General features: G+C 37.3%; 2 long non-coding RNA genes across 2 annotated transcripts in view; one reads left to right on the top strand and one right to left on the bottom strand.

Annotated features, from left to right (window-relative positions):
• The window catches only part of LOC309606028, a 139,567-nt gene extending 119,578 nt beyond the window's left edge, over positions 1-19,989 (top strand). The window contains exon 2 of the long non-coding RNA XR_014231614.1: positions 16,470-19,989. This is a non-coding gene — a long non-coding RNA (uncharacterized lncRNA). The remainder of the gene's footprint in view (positions 1-16,469) is intronic.
• On the bottom strand, positions 166-12,524 carry LOC309606026. Its single transcript, XR_014231612.1, has 2 exons — positions 3,881-12,524; positions 166-3,412 (listed from the first exon to the last, which is right to left on the bottom strand). It is a non-coding gene; the product is annotated as an uncharacterized lncRNA (long non-coding RNA).
• Positions 19,990-21,150: the final 1,161 nt, after the last annotated feature.

The raw sequence follows: 21,150 nt of genomic DNA, 5'->3' as shown, positions 1-21,150 counted from the left end.
AGTAGGCTCTTATCAGTTATCTATTTTATATATATGGTAATGTGTATATGTCAATCCCAATCTCCCAGTTTATCCCTCTACCCCCTTTTTCCCCTTGGTAATCATAAGTTTGTTTTCTACATCTGTGACTCTATTTCTGTTTTGTAAATAGGTTCATTTGTACCATTTATTTTTTAGATTCCACATATAAGCATTATCATATGATATTTGTCTTTCTCTGTCTGACTTACTTCACTCAGTATGATTATCTCTAGGTCTATCCATGTCGCTGCAAATGGCATTATTTCGTTCTTTTTTATGGCTGAGTAATATTCTATTGTATATATGTACCACATCTTCTTTATCCATTCCTCTGTTGATGGACATTTAGGTTGCTACCATGTCCTGGCTATTGTAAATAGTGCTGAAATGAATATTGGAGTACATGTATCTTTTCAAATTATGGTTTTCTCTGGATATATGCCCAGGAGTGGGACTGCGGGATCATATGGTGTTTTATTTTTAGTTTTTTAAGGCACCTCTATACTACTCTCCATAGTGGCTGTACCAATTTACATTCCCACCAACAGTGTAGGAGGGTTCCCTTTTCTCCGCACCCTCTTCATCATTTATTGTGTGTAGATTTTTTGATGATGGCCATTCTGACTGGTGTGAGATGATACCTCGTTGTAGTTTTGATTTTCATTTCTCTGATAACTAGTGATGTTGAGCACCTTTTCATGTGCCTCTTGGCCATCTGTATATCTTTTTTGGAGAAATGTCTATTTATTTATTTTATTATTATTTTTTTTTTAAATTAATAGCTACTTTATTTATTTATTTATTTATTTATTTATTTATTTATTTATTTATTTATTTTTAGCTGTGTTGGGTCTTCGTTTTCGTGCGAGGGCTTTCTCTAGTTGCGGCAAGCGGGGGCCACTCTTCCTCGCGGTGCGGGGGCCACTCTTCATCGCGGTGCGCGGGCCTCTCACTATCACGGCCCCTCCCGTTGCAGGGCACAGGCTCCAGACGCGCAGGCTCAGCAGTTGTGGCTCATGGGCCCAGTTGCTCCACGGCATGTGGGATCTTCCCAGACCAGGGCTCGAACCCGTGTCCCCTGCATTAGCAGGCAGATTCTCAACCACTGCGCCACCAGGGAAGCCCGAGAAATGTCTATTTAGATCTTCGGCCCATTTTTTGATTGGGTTGTTTGTTTTTTTGATATTGAGCTGCATGAGCTTTTTGTATTTTGGATATTAACCCCTTGTCAGTCGCACACCCAGTTTTGCTAGTTGTAAAATGGAGATAACAGTACCAATCTTGTGGGGATCATTATAGTGAGAATTAAATGTTGAGTCCTTAGTACAGAGGCCACCACATAATAAATACTCCAAATATGATCATTAATATCACTCATAGTTATTATTAATTTTTTAATCAGTACCATAGCCCAAGGAATGCTCAATTCATTGTAATTACAATTCATATTATTACCCATCATTGTATACTCACACATCACTTAGCAAATAAGAAGTGCTACTTGACTCTCCATTACTTGGTGTATGATTTTGTGGTGGTTTGGATGTTGTATAGTTAAGGAATTATTATACTGATGAGCTTGAAAACGGCAAGAGCATTCTCTGTCATAGGGATAAGGATCACATCTGAACAGTGAGCTCATTTGTTATGTCAATCACTCAGTAAGGATGGTATTCCAGTAAATGACAGAAAGGAACAAAATGAAAAGTTTCTCCTGGATGAAATGTACTAGCTCAACAGGAGATAGCTTCATTATGATGAGCAGTAAGATGGCACGCACACATGGAGGCATTGTGCTTAGAGATCAAAGGAAGCTGCTAAAGGTATATTTGAGGTGGGTTGGATTCTTTTGGGCAAGAGCAGAGTTTCCCAGTATGCATTCTGCAGACTTCCTGTCTTATGTGGCTTAAGTTTCCATGGTCAAGTAAGAATGGGAAATATACCATGTTATATTCCTTTCCCACATTAGGAAGTCACAATGCATATGAGACATTTAAAGCTCTAAAAATACTGTAGGAATCAACCCTTCTTCTATTTACGCCTGATCATGAGTGATTTCCTCATTTTCCCCATGAAAATGTTTTTAAAAAGATTTGGGGGAGCATACATATGTAAAATTGGGAGATGAGTAAAATAATAACATGTCTACTTACAGTATTTAATTTATAAATTTAGATAACATAGGTATTCATAACAACATATTACAGAAAAGTATTTACTCAGAAATATTGCTTTTGCGAACTCAAATTTTATGAGTTTTTTTTTTCTGCCCACACAGAAGAACCCCCAAGGGAAAGTAAGGGACTGGGGATACAGACTTGGCCCCTCTTACTCTGTCAACTCTCTCTCCTTGGGGTCTCAGCACTGACTACCCACTGCAATCTTCCTGTAGGCTTAAAAACTACATGATGCCACCTGAAAACACTTAAGTCAGAATCTCTGGGACTGGATCCCAGACATTAGTGATTTGCAGTCTTCCTTAGGGTTGAAAGGGTTAAAACCTCTTAAAGGTCATCCCCTTATGTCATCCTTCTGAAAATTTGAAGAGTAGTGACCTATTGGAAGGAGTTGCGTCTGAACTGAGAAAGCATCTGTATAATGTGCAATGTTTCTTTAAGTATCTCCTCCCCACTGCCAGGTCACTCCTAATATCCCCATTATAGAGTTAGATGCACAAAGCCCTGGCATAGCCCCAGTGAAGAAGCTGCATGCTTCCGATTGGATAGGATATTATTGGTAATGGGCAGTCTCATTTCTGAATTGAATTTGAGTGCTGAGAAATCATATTGGCTAACATTTCAGTCCTTTGTTTGTATTTGTATATTTAATAACAAACGCTTGCTCTTGGGGCTACACAGTTCTCATCTCTTTCCATTTCCCCTCACTGGGGCAAGGTTCCTCTATGTATTATTTCCTCTGATGGGAAAGAGAATCTGCAGTGACCCTTCTTCTTAGTCATAGGCTGCCTCCTCATGGATTGTAAAGAGGGCAAAAGAGAGAGTAGGAAGTAAAGCCTAGAATCCTTCTCCTATGGAGGTGGCCTGTTCAGAAGGCAGTCAATTTTAGAGATAAAAACCAAGAATACCAGTGGGGAGCAATAATAATAATACCTTACAAATGTAGGATGTGTCATAACTTTTAAAACACTTGGGCATTCATCACTTTTCCTTTGAACATTTCAAAGAGATTGATGGAACAAATATCAGTAGCCTTATTTTAGGACAAAGAAACAACAGAGACATTGTGAAGATGAATCAGTTCCCCATGAGAACAAGAACAAGAATAGAGGTAGGACTAGTACCTGGATCTTCAGGTAGTACTCACCTTGAGCAGCTTTAAAGATCATATGGTAAACCAGTGGTCCTCATATCTGGCTACTCACTAGAACAGCCTGGGAAGATTATAAAATAATACAATTACCCCAACTCACCTATGGGAATCTAACTCAAAAGACCTGGAGCTCAGAGTATCTGTAATTTAAAATAATTTCCCTGTAGTTATTCTCAATTCTAAATAAACTTTAGAATCACCTGGAGGTCTTAAAAAAAAATCCCCTTGTCCAGATTGTACCCCAGATCAATTAAATCAGAATTTCTAGTGTTGGCACCCAGGCATCAGGGTTTATAAATATTCCCAAGTGATTTCAATGGGCAACCAAGCCTGGGAAACAGTACTCTAGACCAGAATTCTCCAAGCTCTTTTTTCCTGAATTTCATCACAGCAAGTAGGGAAAGACGAGTGTAGAATTGAGAGTGAAAAGACCAGCCTTCAAGTCCTGTGTCTGCCTTTTGGGAAAGTCACTTCATCTCTCTTTTCTCAGTTTTCTATTTTATCAAATGAGGAAAATGATAGTACTTACCTCGCAGAGATACTATGAGAGTAGATGAGACAATGCATATGAAATCACAAAGTACCATCCACTTATTGGCTATTCCTACCATTTCCCAAAGAGCTCTCTTAAAGAAGATGTGGTTTTTTCCCCCCAGATGTTCCCTTTGTGTCTGAAGTTCCCACCCTCGACCTTACACAGAGTTAGACCTCTAGGGCATGGAGCAGCACTCCAAAAGTTTCCACTAATAAAAGAAGGTTTGGAAACTGGAGGGATGTCCTCAAGGCTTCTTTTCACTGTTGCCATTGGCATGTTCAGCCCTCTGCCCACTGGAGTTATGAATTTGCCAGTTTGCTAAATGTTTACTCAGAAGGACAATTTTGTTTTCATAATACAGGAACACTGTAGCTATTACTAGTCACCTTCCGCATTCCTCCATCTAGCTCTTTGAGTTCCCCTGAATGTGCCCCCAAACACCTCTTGTTTAGTCCCATTTAACAAATTAGGGAAGGTTCTAGTATGTGTTTATTATCCAGTAAATGCTGAGTTCACTGTAACCCTGGCCCACTGGAGAACAAATAAACCCATACCATAAACACCCACTCCCTGGCCTAACAATTTGTACTGGTTAGAACAGAATCTTCTAATATTAGGAATGATAGCGTGAGGATCATTTCATAATCGCAAACAGGCAAAAGCAATCATGAAATTATGGATGACTCATTGTCAAAGGAACTCTTGAATCATCTTGGTCAACCCCCTAGGTTCATCAGATGGGGAAACTTCTGCACCAAATTCACACTGTGCTATTAGTTTTCTCTCTAATTGATTGTTATTACCAGCTTTATCTTGACCACGTCAAATGTATTTTTAAACCTCCCACAATTCCCTCCTCAGTAGGTAAAATATTTTGTGTGTGTGAGTACCTTTCTCTTATTTCTTACATATTTACTCGCTTTTTTCTCAAATTAGACAGTGAGTTGAAGACACAGATTATTTCTTATTTCTCTTAAATAAAGTAGTACCTGACACATTGTAGGGTGCTAGTACACATATCTTAAATGTAGGATTAATTCTGTATTCTTTCCCATTGAAGGGGGGTTGTTTTCTAACAAGCCAAGGAAACTTAAGATTTGCTTTGTATATCACTTTCTCTAACATTCCATGAGTACAGAAATTTTGCCATGATATGTCTACATATATATTTCAGAGAGAAAGGGGAAGAGAGGAGGGGGACAGGAGGTAAAGGGAGGGAAGAGGAGAGAAGAGTAGATGAGGAGAGGGGAAATCACAAGAGGAGAGCAGCAAGAGGGGGACAGAGAATACTATGTGCTAGATACTATTCTAGGTTTGGGGATACAACGATGAACAAAACAGCCAAAAATACTTGCTTTCGTGAAGCTCCCATTTGTGTGTGTGTGTGTTTTGGGGGAAGAGACAATAATAACAAAAAAGTAAATAAGCACAATATAACACTGTTAGACGGTGATAAATGTTATAGAGAAAAACAAGGTAGGCTAAGGGAATAGAGAGCACTGGGTGGAGAGTCTACTGAAATTTTAAATGAGTGAACAAGGAAGGCTTTGGTAAGAAGATGATGTTTGAGCAGACTTAAAGGAGCTGAGGTAGGGAGGCTTCAGGCTATGTGGTGAAGAACATTCCAAGTGGAAGGAATAGAAATTATAAAGTCCCTCAGGTGGGAGAGAACCTGGAATGTTCCCAGAATGGCATGGAGGCTAGCGGACTGGGTGTGGTACAGGTGCAGGTGAGAACATAGGAGGAGAGAACATACGGGTGGCTGAGTGGGGTAAGATGGGTGGTAGGGGTGGGCGAGCTTTGGAGGGACCTTTAATGCCATTGGAAAGACCATCGTTTCCTCTGACTGACATGGGAAGCCACTGGGGAATTGGATCTGACTGATGTTTAAAAGTGTCATTCTGGCTGCCGTGATGAGAATAGTGGATGGGAAGGTAAGAGTGGAAGTGAGAAAACGAGTTAGGAAGTTATGACAATGGGACAGGTGGCTCAGAGCAGGGTGATGGAGGAGGGGGTAGTAGAGGAGGACGAAGTCTAGATAAATTTTGAAGGTTGAGCTAATGGGATTTGCTCCCAGATTGATTGTGTCATGAGGAGAATTAAAAATTACTCCAAGTTGTTTGATCTGAACAGCTGAGAGGATGGATTGGTGGAGTTGCCAGTAATTGAGAGGAAGACACCTAAAGGAGAGGATTTATGGTGAAGGGGAAGATGCTATGTCTTTCTGTCTGTCTGTATCTATCTGTCTGTCTGTCTATCTACCTATCTATCTATCTATCTATCTGTCTATCTAATAAGCTCAATATTATATATGAGATCAAAACAGAAAGGATAAGTAATACGCTGAAGGTCTCATAGCTAACATGCAGTACTTTGGGGTTTAAAGTATTTTCGACTTCAAAATCCCTATTCTCCCTACCCAACTAGGACATTTTCATATAAGTGTTATCACTTTTAATCCTCACAACAACTTTATCCCCATTTGTCAGTTAGAAAAACTGAAGTTCAGAGAGTTCATATAACTGGCTTAAGTCATGTTAAGCGAGAGAGCAGAGATTCAAACTTGGTTTCTTTCTTTCTTTCTTTTTTTATTTACTTATGTTTGGTATTTTTTTAAATTGAAGTCTAGTTGATTTACAATGCTGTGCCAATCTCTGCTGTACAACAGTGACTCAGTTATACACATAGAGACATTCTTTTTCATATTCTTTTCCATGATGTTTTATCCCAGGAGATTGGATACAGTTCCCTGTGCTATACAGTAGGACCTTGTTGTTCATCCATTCTAAATGTAATAGTTTGCATCTACCAACCCCAAACTCCCAGTCCATCCCTCTCCCTCCTCCCCTCCCCCTTGGCAACCACAAGTCTGTCAAACTTGGTTTCTAACTCTCACACCTATATTTTTTCTATGACACTACCCTCCTGATTATGTATACCTTACAGGATGGTGGTAGAAATTAAATATATGTACCCAGCACATACAATGTCTGGCACATAGTATGTTTTAAATAAATGATAACTATTACTGCTTAATGTAGATTTCATTTGTATATATTGTGTTTCCCGCCTAAGGGAACTGCTTTAAGTTTATTAAAATATGAGGCTTAAAGTAAATCCTTTGTAGCCTCAAACACACCAGAAATATTTATTAATAGTTACTGAGTGAATCACAAAAGGAGCAATTGAGTATATTACAAACAACATACCATGGACACTTCCACAATGCATATTGGTGTTTCCTAGTAGAAGAGACATAAAGGTAGGAGCATGTATGACTGAAGAAAATACATGGGGTTATCAGAGTTTCTTTTAGTAAAAAAGATCAAGAGCCTTGCAGAAGAGGCCCCCACTCTGCTGCAGAGATAGCTTTGTCTGTTCGTTGCTCAACAACTCTTGCCTATTATAACTCTGTGATTAACTCTGCACTGGACCATCTAGAGTTTTCACATTTGAATCACTTTGTTCCTCTCTCAAATGAGGTGATGGATTCATTAATTTACCAATATCTTGTCTGCATTCAAATTAAATCTGATGTACCCTAAGACCAGGTCTGAGTATTTTTCTACGACACAGAATTTTCCACAGAAATTTAAAAAATAAATACCATTAAATGCTTGTCTAAGAAAAGAAGAAAAGTCTCAAATCAATAACCTAGGTTTCCATTAAAAAAAACAAAACTAGAAAAACAGGAATAAACTAAACCCAAAGAAAGCAGAAAGAAGGAAATAATAAAGGTAAGAACAGAGATCAGTGAAATTGACAACAGAAAACAATAGAGAAAAACAATAAAAAAACAAAGGCTGATTCTTTGAGATTAATGACATTGATAAGCCTTTAGGGAGACTAACAAAGAAAAAAAGAGATACGACACAAATTGCCAATATCAGGAATGAAAGAGGGGTTATCACTACAGATCCCACAGACATTAAAAAGATATTAAGGGAATACTAAAAACAACTCTATTGACACAAATTTGAAAACTTAGATGAAATAGAACAATTCCTTGATAACAATACACTAACAAAACTCACTCAAGATGTAATAGATAAGTCAAATAATTCTATAACAGTTAAAGAAATTGACTTTGTAGTTAAAAGTTTCAAAAAAAAAAAAGCAATCTTCAGGCACAGATGGTTGCACTGGCAAATTCTACCAAATATTTAAAGAAGAATTACAGCCAATGCTATACAATCTCTTCCAGAAATTAGAAGAGGAGAGAACACTCCCAACGCAATTTATAGGCCAGCATTACCCAGATACCAAACCTAGACAAAGACAGCACTACAACAAAAAAAAAGAACACTACTACAGGCCAAATATGCCTCATGACTATAAATGCAATAATACTCAGTAAAATACAATATTAAGAAGTTAAATCTTTCGATATATAAAAATAATAATCCACTATTACCAAGTGGAGATTAAAACTGGGAATGTGAGACTGGTTCAATATTAAACAATTAGTCAGTGTAATCCACCATTCAGATTGTAAACAATCTAAAAAAGAAAAATCACATGATCATATCATATGCAGAAACAGTATTTGACAAAATTCAACATCCATTCATAAGAAAGACTCTGAGCAGACTAGGAATAGAAGGAAAGTTTCTTAACCTGATAAAAGGTATCTACAAAAACACCTAGCTAACATCATACTTAACGGTGAAAGACTGAATGCTTTTCCCCTAATCATATGAACAATGGAAGGATATCCACGTTCAACACTCAACATTGTATTGGATGTCCTAGCCAGTATAAGGTAAGAAAAAGAAATAAAGGCAAGCATATTTTTAGATGATATGATTGTCCATTTAGGAAATTCCAAGGAATCCACAAAAGAACTCCTAAACTAGTAAGTGAATTTAATTAGATTGCAGGATACAAAGTCAACACACAAGAATCAAATGTATTTCTTTATAGCAGCAATTAACAAAATTTTAAAAATTACATTAGCTCGAGGGGCTTCCCTGGCAGTCCAGTGGTTGACTCCACACTTCCACTGCAGGGGGCATGGGTTCAATCCCTGGTTGGGGAACTAAGATCCCGCATGCTGCATGGTGCAGAAAAAAAAAAATTACATTAGCTCCAAAAATTTAAATACTTAGATATAAATCTAACAAAACATGAACAGGGTTTGTATGAGCAATACTACAAAACCCTGGCAAAATAAATTAAAGAAGATCTAAATTAATGGTGAGATATACTACTTTATGGATTGAAAGAATAGGCATAGCAAAGATGTAACTCTCCCCAAATTGACGTATAGATTTAAGTGCAATTCCAGCCAAATCTCAGCATTATTTTTATAGATGCAGATAAGCTGATCCTGAAAGGTATATGGAAAGGCAAAGGAACTATAATAACTAAAATGATTTTGAAAAATTGTAATTAAGTTGGAGAAATCACACTGTCAGATTTTAAGATTTACTATAAAGCCACAGAAATCAATTCAGTGTGACATTGGCAAAATGACAGACACATAGATCAATGAAACAAAATAGAGAACACAAATATGCCCATGTGATTTTCCACAAAGTTGTGAAAGTAGTTCAATGGAGGAAGGATGGCCTTTCAACAAATGGTGTTGAAACAAATGGATAGCCATATGCAAAAAATGAACCTTGATCTTCACTTCAAACTCTGTACAAAAATTAACTCACATGGGTCATAGATCTACATGTAAAATATAGAAATATGAAATTTTAAAGAAAAAAAAGGAGAAAAACTTTGTGACTTGGGGTTAGACAAAGAATTCTTAGATGTGATACCAAGAGCACAATCTGTAAAAGACAGATGAATTAGATTTGAGCAAAATGAAAAACTTTTGCTTCAAAGGCACTATTTTGAGAATGAAAAGACACGCTATAGACTGGGAGAAAATATTTGCAATCACATATCCAACAAAAGACTTGTGTCTAGAATCTAAAAAGAACTCTCATAACTCAACCATAAGAAAACAAACCACTCAATTAAAAAAAGAATACTGTGTTCATGAATTAGAAGACTCAACAGAGTAAAGATTTAACTATTCTCAAATTTATCTGTAGATTTAACTCAATTCAAATAAAAATTCCAACAGGAGTTTTAGAAAGTATATAAAAACTCATTCTAAAATTTGTATGGAAAAACAAAGGAACTAAAATATCCCAAACAATTTGGGCAAAAAGATGGCAAACAAGCGCATAAAAATATTTATTTGCCATTTGAGAAATGAAGATTAAAACCACAGTGAGATACTATGGCACATCTATTAGAATAGCTAACATAAAAAATACTGATAAGTGCTGGTGAGGATGTGGAGAAACTGGAACTCACAGACATTCCCAGTATCAAAATGATATAGCTACTCTGGATAGCAGTTTGGAAATTTCTTATAAAGTTAAACATATATTTACCATATGACCCAGCAATCCCATTCATAGGTATTTGCCCTAGGGAAATGAAAACTTATCTTCACATCAAAACCTGAACATGAACATTTATAGCAGCTCTATTCATAATTGCTAAGAATTGAAAACACCCAAAAGTCCTTCAGTAGGTGAATGTATAAATAAACTGCGCTATATCCATATAACGGAATACTATTCATCAACAAAAGGAATATTGTGCAAATACAAATACAAATTGTATTTGTACACAAAACAATTTGGATGAATCTAAAAAAGCATTATACCTATTGAAAGAAGCCAGTTTCAAGAAGTTGTATAACGTATAATTCCATTCCTATGCTATTCTCTAAAAGACAGGACTGCAGTGACAGGAAAAAGATCAGTTACTTGTAGGAATAAGGAGTAAAGAGAAGGTATGACTACAAAGGGATAATATAGGGAATTTTGGGTGGGAGGCAGCCAGGATAGGGAACTGTTCTGTCTGTTCTTTTACTGTGGAGATAGTTACATGGATCTATCCATGTGTTAAAATTCATAGAACTGTATTTTTAAAAGTCAGTTACATTGTATATTAATTTTAAAATAAAATAAAATAAAATAGTTACATAAGAAATTTTTGGTGCTGAAGGACTAAAGGATTTGGACTTTAAAATTTGGTTGCATTTATTCCCTGAATTGTTTATATTCATTTATCCCCTACAGAGAGAGTGTCCATCAGTTTATATTCATATACATATTAATGAAGCTGGAATAGCTTTGGGATGGAATATAATGATTTAGTTCTGTATATGTTGGCCTTAAGGTATTTGTGGGATGTTTCTGGTGGAGATATTTGTCATGTACATACCTGAAACTCAGCAGAGAGGTGAGGATGGGAAATTCCATTTAGGAAGAAACATTTAGGAAGTTTGCCATGTGGGTGAGACCACCCAGGGAGAATTCATGAAGTGAGATAAGGACTAAGCATGGAACCCAGGGACATTAATATCTGAGGGAAAATGAGAGAAAAAACTCATAAAGGAGATTGAAATGGGAGTAGGAGGAGAAATAAGGCATCAGAGTAAAGAAAGGCTCATGCAGGTCAAGAGAGTTGAGTAAGAAAAGAAGAGTCAGCAATCTTCAAAGGAAACCGTCCTACATTGTTGGTGGGAATGTAAAATTGGTACAGCCACCATGGAAAAAATTATGGAGGTTCCTTAAAAAACTAAAAATAGAGTTACTATATGATCGAGCAATCTCACTCCTGGGCATATATCCAGAAAAGACAAAAACCCTTATTCAAAAGGATACAGGCACTCCAGTGTTCATAGCAGCACTATTTACAATAGCCAAGACATGGAAACAACCTAAATGTCCATTGACAGATGAGTGGATAAAGAAGATGTGGTGTGTGTGTGGGGGGGTGTGTATGTGTGTATACACACAATGGAATATTACTCAGCCATAGGAAAGAATGGAATAATGCCATTTGCAGCAACATGAATGGATCTAGAGATTATCATATTAAGTGAAGTAAATCAGAGAAAGATAAATATCATATGATATCACTTATATGTGGAATCGAAAACAATGATACAAATGAACTTATTTACAAAACAGAAATAGACTCACAGATTTTGAAAACAAATTTACAGTTACCAAAGGGGAAAGGGGGGAGGAGGGATAAATTAGGAATTTGGGATTAACATATACACATTACTATATATAAAATAAACAAGGACCTACTATATAGCACAGGGAACTATATTCAATATCTTGTGGTAACTTATAATGGAAAAGAATCTGAAAAAGAATATGTATACAACTGAATCACTTTGCTGTACACCTGAAACATTGTAAATCAACTATACTTCAATTTTTAAAAAACCACATAAAATCTTTATATTTATACATGAAAAAAAAAAGAGTCAGCACTCTCCAATGGCATGGAGAAGTTGAGTTGGATGAGGTTTGAAGAGTCACCATTGTGTTTGACAACTAGGAGATCACTGTAATGTTGTAAAAGCACTTTTAGGGTAGGAGCCAGAGAGACATAGCTTTAGGAGTGAATGAAAGGTAAGAAAGCATCTTCGTAAAGTTTTGGCTTGGCTGAATTTGAATTCTTGAATAAGGTTTTGTTGTGAAGATTACTCTCATCTCAAATCGCCAAGCCAAGCTAAATGAGAATTTCAGTGAAGCTTTGCATTTCTGGCAAAACTTGAAGCCAAGTAATAATTATATGTGCTTAGGGTTTAGACATAATCTTTTTTTTTGAAAGACTCAAAATTAGTAAGTCAATTCAACACTGCTAATTGAGCACTGACAGTGTTGCAGACAATGAAAGACATATAAAGATGTACCAGAAATTAGAACTGAGTTTATTTAACCTAACCTCTTCATTTGGAAGATGAAGAAACTGAGACTCAGAAATGAAGTAACTTGGCCAAGATTGTGCTTAATCTGCTTCCCTCCTCTCCCACTATATCATATTTTGCTAGTTCCTATATCTTTCCCCTTACATAAAGCTCTTCTCTACAACAAGCATAGTACACATAGAGTAGATACTCATAGCCTATGTTTGGTCCCTTTCTGAATGGATTTGTATAGTTGGGTGAACCAGAAATTTATGGGAAAAGGGGAATTACTGTTCCTGGAGTAAATAGGCAACAAATTCAACTGTACAGGGTATGGGTGTGGTCTTGATGGATTTGTAGACTTGGTATAAACAGAAAGAAGAGGTCCAGGCACACCTCAGAGATACTGCAGGTTCTGTTTCCAGATCACTGCAATAAAGTGAATATCACAATAAAGCAAGTACATGAATTTTTTGGATTCCTGGTGCATATAAAAGTTATGTTTATACTATACTGTAGTCTACTAAGTGTGCAACAGCGTTATGTCTAAAAAATTTACATACCTTAATTAAAAAATACTTTTTTGCTAAAAAAATGCTCACCATCATCTGAAAAATGCAAGGTTACCATAAACCTTCCATTTGTAAAAAATGCAATATCTGTTAAGTGCAATAAAGCAAAATGCAGTAGGAGGAGGTATGCCTGTACAAGGATACAGACTGCTTTTTGAAAGCAAAACAAGACATTTGGCAGAAAAATATTGTGATTGATAGGTACACATGAACAGATATTTGATTCTCCCCCTAACTGGACACTATCCTTCTAGAATTCTTTGCTAAAACAATGAAAGTTTCTGTGGTTTACTCTAATGAGAGAGACTGTTCCCTTAACATAATTCCAAATAGTGTTTTGGAGGAACAATTTGGCTAGAGTTTTGCTAGAAGATACCTTGATAACCATCAATGAGAGACTATGTTCAGAAGTGTAGTGAATAAGCATGCTGGTGTTCAAGTTAAATGGCGGATCTCAGCTTAAGTTCATCTGTTACCTACCTGTTTTGTAACTTTAAATAAGTGTCTTGACCTCTCTAAGCCTCAGTTTCCTCCACTGTAAAATAGGTAATGTGGGAATACTGAAAAGAACACATAGGATGTCCTTTCTATAGCACCAGGTTTCTTAAATGATCTACTTAATAAATGTTAGGTTTCACTTTTATTATTAATCAGGAGTGTAGCTCTATTCGGTAGGAAATGGCCAAAGACAATACAAGCCAACATTTTTGGACACAAATAGTTCCTGTCTTTTGTAAATTGATCTTTATGTGGCTTAAGCTGGCATGGCTAGGCCTCTCACCGGGAATTGTAGAGATATTTAGAGTTGAATGCAAAGGCCTGAGCTCAAATGGGATAAATGATGAGAGAATACTAAAGATATAAATGGAAAGGCACACTCTACTCGGGGGCTGGGGGTTGGGTACAGGCATTATTTGTCAGGTGACATTAATGTCCCCAGCAGACTGGGTCAGTGGGAAGGGGGAGACTGGGTGGCATTTACTGCTGTCAAAGGGGCCTGCAAGCAGAGAGCAGGGCGACGCTGCTCAAACTTCTTTAGGATGATGAGAGGATTATAATGTTCTAAGAGATTAAGAAAGTTTAGAAAGAGGAAGTAGTCGGATCTCATTTTCCTGCCCCTGAGAATTTAAGGCGTTGGATGCCACGCTTCCAGTGTTTTTTTTTTTTTTTTTTTAATAATTAATTTTTTTAAAATTTATTTATTTATTTATGGCTGTGTTGGGTCTTCGTTTCTGTGCGAGGGCTTTCTCTAGTTGCGGCGAGCGGGGGCCACTCTTCATCGCGGAGCGCGGGCCTCTCACTATCGCAGCCTCTCCTGTTGCGGAGCACAGGCTCCAGACGCGCAGACTCAGTAATTGTGGCTCACGGACCTAGTTGCTCCGTGGCATGTGGGATCTTCCCAGACCAGGGCTCGAACCCGCGTCCCCTGCATTGGCAGGCAGATTCTCAACCACTGCGCCACCAGGGAAGCCCTCCAGTGCTTTTTATTCATCCATTCCTTTAAAAAAATTCTTTGAAAATTTAGATGACAAAATAGAGGTGAAAGTGCTCACCTCATTTGTTTGTTGTAGATTTACTCTTGGACTCCAAAGTAAGGAGGTGATGGGGCGGGGAGAGCAATTTATATTCTTTTCATCAATCATTGCTGTAACTTAGATGTTTAATGTACGTGTGCTTACATACGGATGCACACAGACGAAAGATATTCTATAAAACTCATTTATAAGGACTCATAGTTGCATCACTCAAAAAAGTTTCTGTTCCAGTCATGTTTTTAAAAAAATTTTTATATGGGATTATAAAATATTGTGTGTCAGCACACAGTTATCTCTTCCCTGTAAGTAAAATTCCGGGGTAGATCAGGAGCTCCTTAACTGGATTGAGCCCCAGTGGTCCTCAACCCTAGCTGGACTGTAAAATCAGCTCTATCACTTAAAAAAAAAATATATGTGCCTGGCCTGGGCGCCACTCCAGAACATTTAAATTAGACTCTCCAGAAGTAATTTCCTTTAATTTACTCAAAGAATCTAAGATTCTAAAAAACTGAATTGGCACAATCTTTCTAGCTCTTACAGCAAAATTCTTGGTGTAATGACTCTTCTGTGAATAACTTTTAGAATATTAAAGTTTTGCAAACTCTGACCCAGTGTATCAATCCTGAGGAATAGAGCAGAAGGAAATGCATGCAAAAATTTATCAACCATGAGTCACTGAAACAATGTTTTTAATAGTAAAAATGGGAAACAATCTAAATGTGCAACAACAGGAGTTTTTTTTTTTTTTAATTATGGTCCAACCATTTAAGGGACTACTTTGCAGCCATTACGAATAAGGTTGTAAGAGAAATACTTAACGCATACAACATGCCTGCGATTCCATTAAGAGAAAGAAAGATGTTATATGATAATTTGTACGGTGAGATGCACTTTGTAAAAAAAATCTGTATGAAGAGGAGAAAAAGAGTGGAGGAATGTATTCTAAAATAGTAACATTTATAAGATGATAGGATGGAAAATGAGATGATTTTTATATTCTGTCCTAGGCCTAATGTTATTTTCTAGATTTTCTATATCATGCATAGATTATTTTTATAATGAAAAAAATATTAAGATTATTTTTATGATGAGAAAAATGGTATTAAAATAAACACAGCTGTAGAAAACTAGAGGAGAGTTATATTAAAACATTACTCTGTGCAGCCACTCACTTCGTGTTTACAGTAATTGACACTTTCATTTTGTACATATTACCTATGTGGATAGATTCCATAGGTAAAATAACCTTACAGAAACAACTTTGAATTTTCTCTGAAGGCAACCATAGGCAGGTCCTTATACAATGTATGACTTTGATTTAGGAAGGAGAGTCTGGAACAACTGGCTTAATTTGGCAAAGACGGAGGAAGATGGGAGTTTATGCTCCGTGATTGGTTTTTGCAGTTGTTCTGAATAGGCTGCTTTCTTCCTTAATGATTTATAATTAGGAACAGCTGCTATGAGCTTTGCACGAGGTTTCTTCCTCCTTTCAACCTCCCACCCCTGGAAGTTAAATCTACCTCTGTAGTTAAGAAATGAGTGGAAGAGGGGACTTCCCTGGTGGCGCTAGTGGTTGAGAGTCTGCCTGCCAATGAAGGGGATACAGGTTCGAGTCCTGGTCTGGGAGGATCCCACATGCCGCGGGGCAACTGGGCCCGTGAGCCACAACTACTGAGCCTGCGCGTCTGGAGCCTGTGCTCCGCAACAAGAGAGGCCGCGATATTGAGAGGCCCGCGCACCGCGATGAAGAGTGGCCCCCGCTTGCCACAGCTAGAGAAAGCCCTCGCACAGAAACGAAGACCCAACACAGCCATAAATAAATAAATTTAATACTTGCTACTCTAACTAGCTCCTCTGACATCTCTCTGTATTCACTATTAAAAAAAAAAAAAAAAGAAATGGGTGGAATAGATAAGGAGGAGGGCTGGCAAATTTGTATACTTCTGCTTCAAAACACGAAAGTGAGGTGTCCTGTGGGAGAACTGGACGTGGTATAGCATTAACCTATAAAATGTCCTTCAACATCAGATTGGGAGAACACAATAATGTTAATTGACTGGGCAATTGATGCAAACAATCATAAAAGTGAGCAGACTCCCTTCTCCCAAACCAACTGGACTTCAGGTCAGCTAAGAAGTCAAGGGTGAGTTCAAGGCTGCACTGTCTGAGGACATATCATTGTCCTGTGTGAGAAAAGGAAACGAAGAGTGGTTGATCTTAGTAACTTTGTAGGCTAAAAGGAAAAAAGAAGAAAATATTCTCACTCCTTTGTATAGCCTTCTTAGTTGTTTTGTGTATGTTGAGATAAGCTTATTCCCAAACTGATGGAACCAGAAAACCCAAACGACCCCTCTCTCGAAGGAAAGGGTGTATCTAGAAGGGGTGGGCCTCTGGTGATACCTTGAGGAGTCAATGATGACTTCCCAAGCCTAACCTCCCCACAGCCACTGCCACTCCACGAGTGGAGACTGGGTGAGCTTTGGAGAGGGCAGAACTTGACTATTGAAGATGAGTCTCGGAGATCATCTACCTAATCATGTAATCTCACAGATGACGAAGTTCGCACCAATTTAGCCAAGAATGCCCAGAGTGGGAACAGTGGAATTCAGACTTTGCTAAGCCCATGTTCTCCAAGTGATTTCTTTCTCCCATACAGAAAGTGGGAAGAAGACAGTGTCTGTCCCCCCAAATTCAAGGGCTGATGGGAGGAGATCTCATAGAGTATTCACTGTACAAAAGGAGAAAGTGGCCGGGGAAAGGATAGAGGGGAGCAGGCAAAGTAATTGCCAAGCTCAGGTGTGAGGTCTGCCTGGGGTGATGGTAGCTCAGATGCGGAGTATGGACCAACTATGAGAACATAAGGGAAGAGTTTACCACATTTGGATATAGACCAGCTTCCTCTGTTCTTTGTTAAATTAAATGAGATTAAAAGCCCTTAGCACCATTCCTAGCATTTGGTAAATCCTCAGTACACAGGTGCTTTTACTGCCCATAGACTGGACATATATAGGCTACTAGTGAGAAAGTCCCTACACCTGAATAAGCCTTAATGAATCTGCCATGACCCCATTGCTAGGCCGATTTTATGTTTTTGCTGGGCTGCCACAGGGTTAAAGGCATATTAAAATATGTATTAAAGATATAACACTAACATGTTTTTAGAACATATTAATACCTGTCTTTAAAAACATGTTGCTTTCTTTCTTGTCCTCTCTCAACAAATGTACATATATATACACACTCTAATCTCCCTGTATATGCACAAGATATGTTAGCATTATCTAGAAATAGATACACATACACTAAGCTATCATCAAGTTTATATGTACTTAAAGGCACATGAGTTTTAACTAGGTATATCTCTCTATAATGTACTATATGTCTATATGTAGATCTATATATTATTCTATCACCCATCATGAATTTTTCTGGCTCCTACAGGAAATGGCCCATGTATTTTATGACCCATGCAAGGACAAAAGATTTTGCATATTTAAATTGTATCAGTACATAGTCTATGAATAAAAATGACATAACTTAAGATATAGCCTTTGACATTTATGTAATGCCTTCATTATTTCTGAACAAAAACTGATCTACACATTCATTTTGTGGAAATAAGTTTTATAAATGTGATGAATGAGATTTTTTTTCCCCTTAGTCCTTAAAATGACAATGTAAGGAAATGGGATTTCTTTTGCCTGGAGATGAAACTACCCAAGGGGTATAATATTTCCAGAATGGATATTATAGAAGTGGTGGGAAGCTGCTGTATCTCATTTCCAATGAGGCCATGAGAAACTGATTGTAGCAGGAAGTTGTAGTTTAAGCTTTAAAATGACTTTCCTGTGAGGTAGCATGGAAGGAATTTATGTATTCTCTCTTTTTTTCATGTTTCAAAAAAACCATGAAAAATTAATTAAATTAATTAATTAACTGAGGTTAATTAACCTCAGTTATCTGAGATTAATTTAGTCTATTCCACAGCCCATTCTAAGAAGAAGTGTCTCCTTCCTTCTCTCAGTAATCTCTGTTGAGGTGGTGGGTGCATCTAGGTGGCTAGTTTTATGTCACCATGACCCTGGTACTATTTTCCTTTCCCCCAGGAACACCAACTGATTGGACCAGAGATGGGAATTGTAACCAAGGAAAACCAATCAGAAAGCTGGTCTGAGACATCATGTGGCCTGACATTAAAATATGGGCTGAACCTATCCTATTTACTTTCTCAAATTACTAGAATATTTGCAAATGAAGCAACAAGGGATAAATCTCCAAAATATACAAACAGCTCATGCAACTCAATATCAAAAAAAAAAAAAAAAATCGAAACACGGGCAGAAGATCTAAATAGACATTTCTCCAAAGAAGACATACAGATGGCCAAAAAGCACATGAAAAATGCTCAATATTGCTATTTATTAGAGAAATACAAATCAAAACTACAATGAGGTATCACCTCACACCAGTCAGAATGGCCATCATCAAAAAGTCTACAAACCCTAAATGCTGGAGAGGGTGTGGAGAAAAGGGAACCCTCCTACACTATTGGTGGGAATCTAAATTGGTACAGCCACTATGGAGAACAGTATAGAGGTGCCTTAAAAAACTAAAAATAGAACAGCATTATGATCCAGCAGTCCCACTCCTGGGCATATATCCAGAGAAAACCATAATTTGAAAAGATGCATGCACCCCAATGTTCATTGCAGCACTATTTACAATAGCCAAGACATAGAATCAGCCTAAATGTCCATCAACAGAGGAATGGGTAAAGAAGATGTGGTACATATATACAATGGAATATTACTCAGCCATAAAAAAGAATGAAATAATGCCATTTGCAGCAACATGGATGGACCAAGAGATTATCATACTAAGTGAAGTCAGACAGAGAAATATAAATATCATATGATATCACTTGTGTAATCTCAAAAAATGATACAAATGAACATATTTACAAAACAGAAACAGACTCACAGACTTCAAAAACAAATTTATGGTTACCAAAGGGGAAAGGTGGGTGGGGGAGGAATAAATTAGGAGTTTGGGATTAACATATACACACTACTATATATAAAACAGATAATCAAAACAGACCTACTGTACAGCACAGGGAACTCTACTCAATATTCTGTAATAACCTATATGGGAAAAGAATCTGAAAAAGAATTGATATATGTATATGTATAACTGAATCACTTTGCTGTACACCTAAAACTAACACAACATTGTAAATCAACTATACTCCAATATAAAAGAAAAAGAAAATAGTAGAAAATATGCATTTTAACAATGGCAGCTGAAATAGAAAAGAAGCCATTAAATAGAAGAGAGTTGTGACCAGCCATCTACTTAAAAAAATAAAAAATAAAAAGCAGACGATGAGGAAGCAGAGGAAATGATGGCTGCAGAAAGGAGACTGAATAGATGCAGGAGAGAAAGCTAGTAAGAACGTTCATGTGACTAATTAGAGAGCTTCCTAATTCACGATGGTTTTCCAGACTATGTGTCAAGCACCCTATCCCTTTTCTTCTGAAGGAACTTGAGTTCTGTATCAATTGGATGACTTTGGCCACAAGAAATAGAAAACCCAGCTGAAAGTGATTTAAACTAGGAGCTATTTATTATCTCACATTACACGACATCTGGAGACAGGATGATTTTAGGGATGGTTCTGTGATGTCATCAGAGACACAGTTCATTCTGTCTTTGCTATTTGCTAAACTCAACATCTTGGCTTTTGGCTAAGGCTTGTTCCATCATGCATGCCAGATACCTTTAATAGCATCATTTATCAACCTTATTTTCTCAGAGATATAGTCCCCAGAACCTCCTAACCTGCACCAGTGTGGACTGATTTCTCCCTAGGTTTCCTGCTCAGCTGCCATCCTGAGGTCCCTGTCTCCACCATTATCCTGGAGTTCCCTGGGTCTGTTTGTTGTGTTGAATGCCCTCCTTCTCAGATTTCTTGTCTTCAATTTTCTTGCTTTATTCCCTTGGTGGAATAAATCCTCTAGTAGCTTTCTGAGACAGGGTACATGGGAAATATATTTTTTGAGACCTTGAACAGTTGAAAATATCTTTATTGTATCCTAATGTTTGATTGATAGTTTGGCTGGGTATAGATTATACTTTGGAAGTAATTTTCACTGAGAGTTTTGAAGGCTCTACAACCTCCCAGCTTCCCATGTTACTGTAGAGAAGTCCAATGTCATTTTGATTCTTGTTCTTTAATATGTATTATGATATTCCTCCACCTCTATAATAGACTCTCTTTGTCCTCAGTGTTTTGAAATTTCATGATGATGTGCCTTAATGCCCTAGTGTGGACCTATTTTTATTCTTTGGCACCTAGTAGGACCCTTCAATCTGGAAACTTACAACCTCCAGTACTGGAATTTTTAAAAAATTATTCTTTCATTTAATCTT

The sequence above is a fragment of the Balaenoptera borealis genome (assembly GCF_965194805.1).
Source record: "Balaenoptera borealis genome assembly, chromosome: 11".
NCBI classification, from domain to species: Eukaryota; Metazoa; Chordata; class Mammalia; order Artiodactyla; family Balaenopteridae; genus Balaenoptera; species Balaenoptera borealis.
This window is presented reverse-complemented; position numbering and strand designations above follow the sequence as displayed.